General features: G+C 44.2%; 1 protein-coding gene across 1 annotated transcript in view; it reads left to right on the top strand.

The window, feature by feature from the left end:
* LOC148143415 (uncharacterized) overlaps positions 1-12,253 on the top strand; it is a 753,683-nt gene that overhangs the window by 149,770 nt on the left and 591,660 nt on the right. The gene's annotated exons all lie outside the window — the stretch shown is intronic.

The following is a 12,253-nucleotide window of genomic DNA, read 5'->3' as shown; positions in this document are numbered from 1 at the left end:
AGCCCTTCATCTGGAGTGAACCTACTCCTTTCTTGATTTGAAATGTAAGAAGTTGGTTTCAGTGAGGTGGACGTGACTTGAACGCGCAACCGTCTGATCTGGAATCAGACGCGCTACCGTTGCGCCACAAGCTCTCGGATAGCAAATGACCTCTATTCATGCTTAAGGCAAGTGATCGCACTACAATGATTTTGCGTTGTGTGGAACAACGGAGATCAACAGTTCATGTCTCTTCTGTCTCTCCCCGCTCTCTTTCTTTCTCTCGAAACAATTTCCAACTCTTCCTCAATAAAAAGTTGAAAGAACATCGGATGCTGTATAACAGAAACAAAAAAACACAGTAGTTGCCGGTGACCCTTCTATAGAACTGATGGTGATTGGGAAAACGTTGGTTTGTATGCAGGAGATATTGTGGGAGGAAGGCGGATGCAGTAAATGATAGATCAGGACAAAACCCAAAGCAAGGGAAGAACTGTAGGACAGGAAAGGGAGTAGATAACGATCTGCGTGGGAGGGTGAATGGAGACAGTTCGTGGCTAAGACAGTCTATGTGATAACAAGGCTTGGTGTGTGTGGAAGGGACGAGGATACGATGGATTTCAGGTCCTAGAATTATTAAATTCGAAACAGGGACCGGAGGGATGTATGGTCCCCAAGTGTAATACTCGGTGCTCTTCGTTCTGCTGGTGCTGAACTTCGCTGGAACACTACAGCAAACCTGAGATAGAGATGTTGGCCAGGGAACAGGGTGGGCTGTGAAATTGGCAGTCAACTGGAAGCTCAGGGTCTTTTTGCGGGCAGAACGTAGATGTTCTGTGCAGCAGTCACCCAGTTTATTGATTCGTTTACCCCATTGTAGATGAGACCACATTGTGAGCAGCAAATGCAGTAGACTGGGTTGTGGGAAGTGCAGGTAAAGTGCCGCTTCACCTGGAAGGTAAGTTTGACCCTTGGATAGTGAGGAGGGAGCAGATAAATGGGCTGGTGTCACACATTTAGCAGTTGCAGGAGAACGTGCCGTTGGACTATTGGGGTGGGAATGGGGGTAGGGTTGATGGAAATGAAGGAAGAGTGGACCCAAGGTATACTCCTGCCCATTTACTTATCCGCCAAATAGAGGAATTTGTTAAGTGTGTACAAGGAAATTTTCTAATTCACAATGTGGATGTACATACTGGCGAGGGTGCAAAACCTAAGGGCCAGCAACCATAATTCTATTAACATTAGAATAGTGATTGAAAATAATATGTCAGATCTAAAAGTTGAAGTTCTAAAATTGAGGAAGACTCAGGTATGAGGCAAGATCTTTCAAAAGCTGATTGGGGGCAGATGTTCGCAGGTTAAAGGACTGCTGGAAAATGGGAAGCCTTCAAATATTAGATAAAAAGAGTCCAGACACAGTATATTCCTGTTAGGGTGAAAGGAAAGGCTGGTAGATGTAGGGAATGCTGGATGACAGGAGAAATTGAGATTTTGGTTAAGATAAAGAAGGATGCATATTTCAGGCATCGACAGAGAGATCGAGTGAATCCTTAGAGTATAAAATCAGTACGAGCATACTTAAGAGAGAAATCATGAGCACAAAAAGGGGACATGAGATAGCTTTGGCAAATAAAGTTAAGAATAACCCAAAGGGTTTTTATAAATACATTAAGGTCAATAGGATAACAAGAGAGAGAATAGGGCCCCTCAAAGATCAGCAAGGCGGCCTTTGTGTGGAGCTGCAGTAGATGGGGGGCGGTGGGGGGGGGGGTGTACTGAGATAATGAACGGATATTGTGCATCAGTGTTTACTGTGGAGAAGGGAATGGACGATATAGAATGTGAGAAAGTAGATGGTGACATGTTGAAAAAATGTCCATATTACAGATGAGAAATTGCTGGATATATTGAAATGCATAAAAGTGGATAAATCCCAAGGACCTGATCAGGAGTACCCTAGAACTCTGTGGGAAACTGGGCAAGTGATTGCTGGGCCTTTCACTGAGATATTTGTATAATCAATAGTCACAGGTGAGATGCCGGAAGGCAAGAGGGTGGCTAACGTTGTGCCACTATTTAAGAAAGGTGGTAAGGAAATGCTAGGGAACTAAAGACCGGTCAGCCTGACATCCGTGATAGGCAAGGTTTTGGAGAGAATCCTGAGAGATCGGATATACATGTATTTGGAAAGGCAAGAATTGATTAGGGATAGTCAGCATGGCTTTATGCTTGGGAAATCATGTCTCACGAATTTGATTGAGTTTTTTGAAGAAGTACAAAGTGGATTGATGAGGGCAGAGCGATGGACGTGATCTATATGGAATTAAGGAAGGCGTTCATCAAGGAACCTCATGGGAGACTGGTGAGCAAGGTTTAATCTCATAGCATGCAGGGACAACTAGCCATTTGAATGCAGAACTGGCTAGAAGGCAGAAGACAGAGTGTGGAGATGGAGGGTTGCTTTTCAGACTGAAGGCCTGTGATCAATGGTGTATCACAAGGATCAATGCCGGGTCCGCTACTTTTTGTCATTTATATAAATGATTTGTATGTAAACGGAGGAGGTGTAGTTAGTACGTTTGTAGATGACACCAAAATTGGAGATGTAGTGGACAGCAAAGAAGGTTACCTCAGATTACAACGGGACCTTGATCAAATGGGCCAATAGGCTGAGAAGTGGCAGATAGAGGTTGATATAGATAAATATGAGGTGCTGCATTTTGGAAAAACAAATCAGAGCAGGACTTTTACACTTAATGGTAAGTTTCTTGGAAGTGTTGCTGAGCAAAGAGACCTTGGAGTTCAGGTTGATAGTTCCTTAAAAGTAGAGATGCAGGCAGTTTGGATAGTAAAAAAGGCTTTTGGTATGCTTTCCTTTGGTGGTCAGAGCATTGAGGATAGATGTTGGGAGCTCATGTTGCCACTGTACAGAACATTGGTCAGGCCACGGTTGGAATATTGCATGTAATTATGGTCTGCTTCCTATCGGAAAGGTTGTTGCGAAACTAGAAAAGGTGCAGAAAAGATTTACAAGGATGTTTCCAGGGTTGGAGTGTTGAGCTATAGGGCGTGGCTGAATAGACTGTTTTCTCTGGAGCATCAGAGGCTAAGGGGTGACCTTATAGAGGTATATAAAATCATGAGGGATATGGAGAGAGCAAATAGACAAGTTCTTTTCCCTGGGATGGGGGAGTCCAGAACTACAGGGCATAGTTTTAGGGAGGGGAGGGGAAAGATATAGAAGGAACTTAAGGGGCAAACCTTTCACCCAGAGGGTGATGCATGTACGACATGAGCTGCTGGAGTAAGTGATGGAGGCTGTATAATTACAGCATTTAAAATGCATCTGGATGTGTATAAGAATAGGAAGGTTTTGTGGGGATTTGGGCCAATTGCTGGCAAGTGGGACTAGATTAGGTTAGGATATCTCGGCTGCATGGACGAGTTGGACCGAAGCGTCTGTTTCCGTGCTGTACATCTGTGTCACTCTGGAGACTCCATGAGATTCTCTAGGAGAAAGTGAGGACTGCAGATGCTGGAGATCAGAGCTGAAAATGTGTTGTTGGAAAAGCGCAGCATCCAAGGAGCAGGAGAATCGTCGTTTCCGGCATGAGCCCTTCTTCAGGAAATTTTAACTATCAACTATAAACATTCCCTTAGTTAAATATTGTGAAGTGTTAAGCCATTGTTTTAGTCCACAAGTTCGACCTGAGCGCCCCCCACCCTCCCCCATCCAAGTAACTCTGTTGACAGCCTTCATGTCACATTTAAAACTAGGATCGATAGGTTCGTGATCATTCGGAGGATGAACAGTTACAGGAAAAGGGCAGGAAAATGCATGTGGGGAATGTCGGATCAGCCACAATCCTATTGAATGGAGAAGCAGGCTCAAGGGGTTGAATGGCATTTTCCTGTTCCTATTTCTTATGGTTCCCGAGCCCTTACCTCTGAAACAGGGTCCTGGCTTCAGTATGTGCCATTACTGAGAGTGCTGATGTTCCCTTATGTCACATCAACAACTTAGCAGCTGCTGAAACCTTTTGCTCCTTTGTTACCTCGAAACACAATATGCTAATGTGTTTAGGGGAGGCGATGGCCGACTTTATTGTCACCAGACTATTCACCCAGCTAATGTTCTGCGGTCTGGGTTCAAAACCTGCCACGGCAAATGGTGGAATATGAATTCAATATAAATCTGGAATTAAGAGTCTAATGATGAAACCGTTGTGGTTGTTGTAAAAACTTTTCTGGTTTACTGCTGTCAGAACCTGGTCTGATCTACATGTGATTTCAGATCCACTGTCAGCTGGTTGAATCTTCACTGCCCTTTCAGTAAATTCTTAAAGCTCACCTTTTTTAACTATGGTGTTGCCAGAATGATTTATAGACGACATCGGCTGGGACTTTTTTTCACTGGAGTGTAGAAGGTTGAGGGTGGAGGTTATGGAGGTTAATGAAGTCATGAGGGACAAAGATAAGGTGAATAATCAGTGTCTTTTCCCGAAGGGTAGGAGAGTTCAAAATTTGGCAATATATTTTTAAGATGAGAGGGAGAAGATTTAAAAAGGACTGGGTGGCAACGTTTTTTCCATTGAAGGTGGTTCGTGTGTGGAATGAACTGTCAGAGGAAGTGGTGGATGCAGGTAATGTTACAATGTTTAAAGTTGTTTGGATAAGTACATATGAGCCAAACACAAGCGGATGGGTCAAATCTTCTCCCAGATATTCAAAAGGACAGCCAGTCAGAGGAGGGTAGCACCACAGCTATCGTTGTTGTGTGGCATGTGTGACAGCTGCAACAAGACGTCCCAACCCCTGTGCTCAATGCTCTGACCAATGAAAGCAAGCATGCCAAAAGCCTTCTTCACCACCCTGTCTACCCACGACTCCATTTTCGAGGAGCTAATTACTCACAACCCGAGATCTCTTGGTTCAAAATACTGCATATGAAACAGATTTGGTGCTTGTTGGTAGACGTTAATATTTGGTGCATATAATTTGGTTTCTTAAACTGAATGTTATCACTGATGATGTCCTGTGTGCCAAAACCTGAACTTCAAAATCCCTCTGTTCAACTACATTCAAGGTCCTACCATTCACATGTGAATCCTACGTTGATTTGACGATACAAAATGTAAGACCTCATACTTAGCTATATTAAACTCCATTTGCCAATAACTTTAAACTTATGCAATCTAGTTTTGGACTCTCCCACCCCAGGTAAAAGACGTTTCCTATTTACCCTATCCATGCCCTCATGAATTTAGAAACATCTATAAAGTCACCCCTCACCCTTCAAAACTTCCAGGAAAATGAACCCAGTCGATTCAGCCTCTTCCTTTAGCTCAAACCCTCCAACCCTGGCAGCATCCTTGTAAATGTTTTCTGAACCCTTTCAAGCTTCACAACCTCCTTCCTGTAGCAGAGAGCCCAGAATTGCATGCAGTATTCCAACAGTGGTGCAATCAATGTCTTCTCTGAAGAGGATTTTAAAAATATAACTATAAGCAAATCAGGTCGGTTGGGCATGACTTTCCCATAGTACTTTGTTTTGGCTGTCCTTCATTAATCTGTGGGTTTTTTTTTTCAGTTATGAGAAAGTATTTTGTGGGATGCGATGATTGCGAGCAAATCCAAAATTTGCTCATTGTCCCTCTTGGCCCTTGGACAGAGTAATTGTGACGACATGATGGAAGGCAGTTCAGAGTCAACCACATTATAGGAGATCTGGAGACACAAGGTGTGTGTGTGTGTGTGTGTGTGTGTGTGTGTGTGTGTGTGTGTGTGTGTGTGTGTGTGTGTGTGTGTGTGTGTGTGTGTGTGTGTGTGTGTGTGTGTGTGTGTGTGTGTGTGTGTGTGTGTGTGGCTGTGTGCGCACACACGTGCATACATACATGCAGGGTTCATGAATGGTAGATTTCCTGCCCTAAAAAGGACAGTTTCAGGAGAAACACATCAGCTCTGGTCGCATCTATGAAGAGACAACAGTGTTACTGCTTTGAGTCCAGTGGTCCTTCAAAACTTGTCAGGATTCAAAACATTAACTGGTTTCTCTCCACAGATGCTGCCAGACCTGCTGCGTTTCCCCAGCAATTTTGCCTTTTGTTGCTGGTCTCCAACATCTGCAATTCATTAGTTTAGTGAATAACTGTTTCCTGGTTGCCAGGACCGAGATCTCTTTATGAGTTGAACATAAATTCCACCAGCAGCCATGATGGGATTTGAATTTGTGTTCTCAGAAGACCGAGATCTCTGGGTTGCTCAACCATTATCACTAGATCCCAATCTTCCCTTCAATGACAATTTTCTCCTGACTATTTTCCTTTATTGATTCATGGGATGTCGCATTTTGTCTCCCAGCATTGTTCTGGTAAACATCAACTTCACTTTCCCGCTGTTTCCCCATAATCCTCAATTCCCTTTCTGATTTAAAAAAAATGTATCTTAGTTTTGAATGCACTTAACAATCCAGGCTCAACAGCTGTCCTAAACATGCAATCCGTTATTTGCAGGTTCTTCCCTCTGGTTCTAAACTCACCCACAAGGTTAAACTTTCTCACATCTCGCCTGTCACGTCTCCTCAGAATCTTGGTTGTGACAATAATGTTATCTCGAAATCTTCTAACTTCTATTAACCACAGGCTGAACGAATTAATTTCTCCTCATAAGACATTTTAATCCCTGATAGCATCCTGGTCAACCTTCTCTGGTCTGCCTCCAATGCCGGTATATCTTACCTTAGCTAAAAGGCCGAACACTCTTCCCACTGTTCAGTTGTGGCCAAATTGGTGTCTGATTTAGGTTCACTATAACCTCCCAACTTTTATACTCCATTTAAAAAACCAACATCCCATTTACATTCCCTATTACTCACTGAACTTGGGTGAAAAGTTCATGGATGCGAGCTTGGAAATCCTCCTATTCAGCAGCTTTCTCCATTTAACATTCAGCACTTTCCCTCCTGGCAAAGTGCACAACCTCATTTTCCCACATTCTATTCCATTGGCCAAGGTTTTGTTCATTTGCTTAACCTGTCGATATCCCTCTCCATGTCATCCTCACCACCTGCATTCCAATCAACTGTCTCTACTGCAGTCTTGGCAATAGTACATTCACTTTACTTATCCAAGTAATTCACATACATATTGTAAATAATTTTGGCTCCAATACTGATCCCTGTGGCACATTGCTAGTTAGAAGTTGCGATCCTGAACATGCCCCTATCCCTACTGTATCATTGGTTAGCCAATTATCTATCCATACAATTAGAGTGTTTCCAATATCATGTGAATATCATTTGCTCTGCCAGAAAGTCTTCCCAAACTGTCCTTGAAAAAGTGGTGGTGAGCTGCCTCTTAAATTACTTCACAAATATGATGTGGTTTTTAATAAAGGTTCAGGAGCGAGTTCCAGGATTTTGATCAATAACATCGAAGCAATGCGTATATGTCACAGTTGGAATGTTGTGTTCACACTTATCTCCTCTTGCTGGTTGAAGGGATGGAGTGGAAGTTGCTCTTGACGAGCCGCCACTCATATAATCAAGCCAGACAGATCGATTGTGGCCAGAGACTCTGCCATTTTGACTTCTCATCAATCTACATTCTTTCCATCCAAGTTTTAGTCACATCAAACTGCCGCGCAATGCTGTTATGGCCTCAGTAAACGATAATAACGTGAAGATCGCTGGGATGATTTTCTACATCCGACTGCAATATAAACACAGATCAATGTTTCCAGTTTTGGTGGAACAAAAGACATCATATTGGTGGATGATTACAGTTAGTGCATACACAGCTAGCCATCGATAAATATTAATCCTGTTCACTTCAATGGCCAAATTTCAATTCAGAAACCAAGTGCACTCGGCTGCTTATAACATAGACAACATGACAAAATGGCTCATAGGAGGGGAATGCGACATTGAGGAGTAGTGAAATGTTTGCTTTTGGTCACCTCCACAGTTGTTAGAAAAACAGGTTGAAAGGATTCTTAAAAGGTGGCTGAAGTAATGGTGTGGCATAACACTTCAGAAAGCGGAAAGTGGAAACTTTATTTAAGTTGGGTAACTACGTGAAACGGTTTGTTGGTTAGATTTGAATCATCACTCCCAAATGAGACAATGCCATGAATATCAGTGAACGTCTCTTTTTGCTAAAAACCACAAGTGCTTGATTTATTTTCACAACTTACTGATATTCACACCTGCACATTAAATGACAAAATCTGACATCAGAAATGAAATTACAGCATTAATTTTGACTTACAATATTCGAACAAATTACTAGCACACAGTGAACACCAAGTCTGATTAATATGAAATTAAATTTGACCAAAACAAATATATAAACTCAAGATGGGAGATAACCAATGGGGGAAGGGCAGAAGGCAAGAAATGCGGCATCACAAAGGGTGCTCCTCCAGGGAGTGCATTTTACCAACTACCACTGTTAAACATAAACACTCTGATATGATCCTCCAGTTTAAATGTAAACCATAGCACCATACAGTAGGTACCATTTCAATGAGTTAATAGATGCCAGCCTTGAGCAAATCCAGTCTCCAGCCTTACCCTCCGCTTCTTGGAGCTCCGACCTTCCTCCAGCTCCGGGGGATTGATGCCACTACCACTCCTCCACTGAAGAAGCTTTGGGAAGCAGATGCAAAGGCAAGATACATAACAGAGCACATTTGCAAATGAAAGCAGCTGACGGAGACATTGAGCAATAGTATCACACGGTTTTGACCCATCGACCTCTGGGTTACGTGCCCACCACACACACGCAGCACTACTTTGCGTCTGGGCACCCAATAGCTGGATTGTGCATCAGTTTAAAGTAGGTCCTATATTCTGATTACATCAGTACACAAGGCAGTGAAGAAAGGTTTCAGCACACTGGCCTTCATCAATTAGGGAATTGAGTATAGCTGTTGGGAAGTTATGTTGTAGTTGTACAGGACGTTGATGAGGCTGCATCTGGAATATTGTGGTCAGTTTTGGTCCCCTTGGTGTTCTGACTTCTGACTTCTTCATCTCTGGGTTTGTGTTGAACTTGATGGGATACTTTATGCAACTCAGCATGTTTAAACAGGATCGCTCGGAGGGATTCATTTGAAACATTTCAGGAGGTGAGCTCAACAAGATTGAACTATTTACTTGCACTCTATTTTAAACTTACATCAGGACCAACAGTCAGAGACACGTACAGCATGGAAACAGACCCTTCGGTCCAACGTGTCCATGCTGACCTGATTTCCTGAATTAATCTACTCCCATTTGACAGCACCTGGCTCATATACTCTGGCAGATCATTTCATATATATATCACCCTCTGCATGTAGAAGTTTTCCCTTTAATATATTTCGCCTCTTACCCTACACCTATGCCCTCTAGTTCTGGACTCCCCCACCCCAGGGAAAAGACCTTGTCTATTACCCTGTCCTTGCCCCTCATGATTGTGTAATCTCTATTGGGTCACTCCTCTGCCTCCGATATTCCAGTGAAAACAGCCCCAGCCTTTTCAGCCTCTCCCTGTAGGTCAAATCCTCCAATCCCCAGTAACATTCCCGTAAATAGTTTTGCGTAGAGAAGTCAACGTTTCAGTCCTGAAGAAGGGTTAATACCCAAAACGCTGACTACTCCACATTCTGGTGCTGCCTGGCTTGCTGTATTCTCCCAACCTCCTGCTTGCCTACTACGGGTTTCAATATTTAGTTGGTCAGTTGTTACCACTGCAGCCTCACAGTGGCGGGCACCCAGGTTTGATTCCAACCTTGGGTTTCTGTCTGTGAGGAGTTTGCACATTCTCCCAGTGTCTGCGTGGGTTTTCTCTGGGTGGTCCTGTTTTCTTCCATAAACCAAAGATGTGCAGGTTATGTAGATTGGCCATGCTTAATTGCCCATAGAGTTAGGTACATTAGTCAGAGGGAAATTGGTCTGGATGGGTTACTCTTCGGAGGGTCGCTGTGGACTTGCTGGGACAAATGGCCTGTTTCCACACTGTAGCTGATCTCATCTGCACTACTTTTGTCACTAACGAATTGCAGAGTAGACTCGACGGGCCGAATGGCCTAACTTCTGCTCCAATGGTCTTGCGGTCTTAGGTTTCTCTGGATCATTTCATTGGCAATGTGCAGTCCCGGGCACACTGAGCAGCAGTGTCCATTGAAAGCAAAGCTCATAGTATCGTAGAACCCCGACAATGTGGAAACAGGTCCTTCAACCCAACACATCTGCACTGATCTCCGAAGAGTAACCTACTCAGATCCACTTTCCTACCCTCCATAAATTGCACACAGACCTCCAAGGGTGGAATTATTCCTGGGTTCCTAGTGCCATCAGGCAACAGTGCTAACCCTGAGCCACCATGGAGATGTGGTTATGGGGGGTGGGCGAGGCTTTTGCAATCCAGCAGAAAACAAAAACAGCCCACCTACTCTCCCACTGCACCCAGTGTCAGAACTGGCAGGAGGTTCAGTCCTGGGGGGAGACCGAACGCAGCGTGACTGGTCGGATCTGATTGCTGGGAGCGCTGGTGCCCCCGCTGGTGCTTACACAAGTTGCAGGAAAATATGAACCTCTTCCCACACTCGGGCAAACTGAAGGGCATCTCCCCGGTGTGGGCACATTGATGCTTCAGCAGGGAGGAGGAATTGCTGAAGGCCTTCCCGCACCTCAGGCAGCAGAATGACCTCCCCAAACCCCACTCCCCCGTGTGGACCAGCTGGTGTTTCAGCAGTGTGGAGGAGCGGGTAAAGACCTTCCCACATTCGGGTCAGGAGAGCGGCTTCACACCGATGTGGACGAACTGGTGCCTCAGCAGGGCCGAAGAATTGCTGAAGTCCTTCCTGCACATAGGGCAACTGAACGACATCTGACCAATGGGCCAGTAGGTCGGAGGGAACAGCAAAGCCCTTCCTGCACTCGGGGCAGAAGATTGGCCTCTCCTCAGTGTGGATCCACCGGTGTCTTAGCAGGTGGGAAGAACTGCTGAAGGCCATCTCGCACTTGGGGCCGGAGAACAGCCTTCCCCGGTGTGGACCAACTGGTATGTCAGCAGTGCGGAGGAATTACTGAAGGCCTTCCCACACTCAGGGCAGCAGAAGGGCCTCTTCCCCTCTGTGGACCCATTGGTGATTCAGAAACCTTTCAAATTTCACAATATCCTTCTGATAGGAGGGAGACCAGAATTTCACACAAAATTCCAAAAGTGGTCTAACCAATGTCCTGTAGAGCCACAACATAACTTCCAAACTCCAATACTCAGTCAGAGGATTGTGAAAGCTTTCAAAACCCACAAAAAACAAACAGGAAAGAATGGAAGGACAAACCGAAGTTTTGAGAGTCAGCTTGGAAGCATCAATGAGAAATCGGCGGACTGGGTTTATTGGGTACCCGTTCTCCTTAAATACACTATATACGTATTTCTCTTCTGCTCTTCGTAGTTTCTCTGTGCTGCAGTGTGTAGTGGCTCGTTGAAATAATGTCCTGATGCAGCAACGTTTGTGGGTGTTGGGATGATTGTTTCTGTGGTTCCGTATTTGGTTTGTGTGTGTTGTTTTTCTGTAGATGCTAGTTTGAAGTTCCCCATTGACTGTTCGCTCTACTGTGACATCTAGGAATGGCACTTTGTTGTTGTTCTCCTCCTCTTCAAACCAGAAGCCCCCTCAGGCCATAGTCTCACTACTTGGAACACCAATATACAGACTAGTCAAAGGCCTCCACAGAAGACTAAAACACCAAGTCGAAGATTCACGCCACTCCATTTACTCCATCCAAGAATTCCTGAACACCAAAGACACTAAGATAGAAGAGGGTGGAATAATGATGTCCTTTGACATAACAGCCCAGTTCACATCCATTAACATCAACGTGGCCAAAGAAAACTGAAGACACTACTCGAAGAACCAAAGACACAAACACAGCACCAACTTCATCAGCAACGACAGCACTGTCCAGCTCGTGGAACTGTGCCTTACCACCCACTTCATATTCAGTAACAAGCCCTACAAACAAATCAACGAAATATGCATGAAACACTTCTGTCATCAAAAAATGAAACAAATTAGAGGAAACATACAACACCATCAACAATATCCTTACTGGCATAAAATTCACAAAAGAGGAGAACAACACCAAAGTGCCATTTCTCGATGTCACGGTAGAGCGAACAGTCAATGGTAAATTCAAAACAGCCTCTACAGGAAAACAACACACACGAACCAAGTACTTAGCTACAGAAGTAATCATCCCTGCACATCGAAACAAATC

This window comes from Chiloscyllium plagiosum, unplaced genomic scaffold (assembly GCF_037043375.1).
Source record: "Chiloscyllium plagiosum isolate Xiang-an unplaced genomic scaffold, Cpla_swu_hap1 HiC_scaffold_27, whole genome shotgun sequence".
NCBI classification, from domain to species: Eukaryota; Metazoa; Chordata; class Chondrichthyes; order Orectolobiformes; family Hemiscylliidae; genus Chiloscyllium; species Chiloscyllium plagiosum.
Note: the sequence above shows the minus strand (reverse complement) of the source record. Positions and strands in the feature narration are given on the sequence as shown.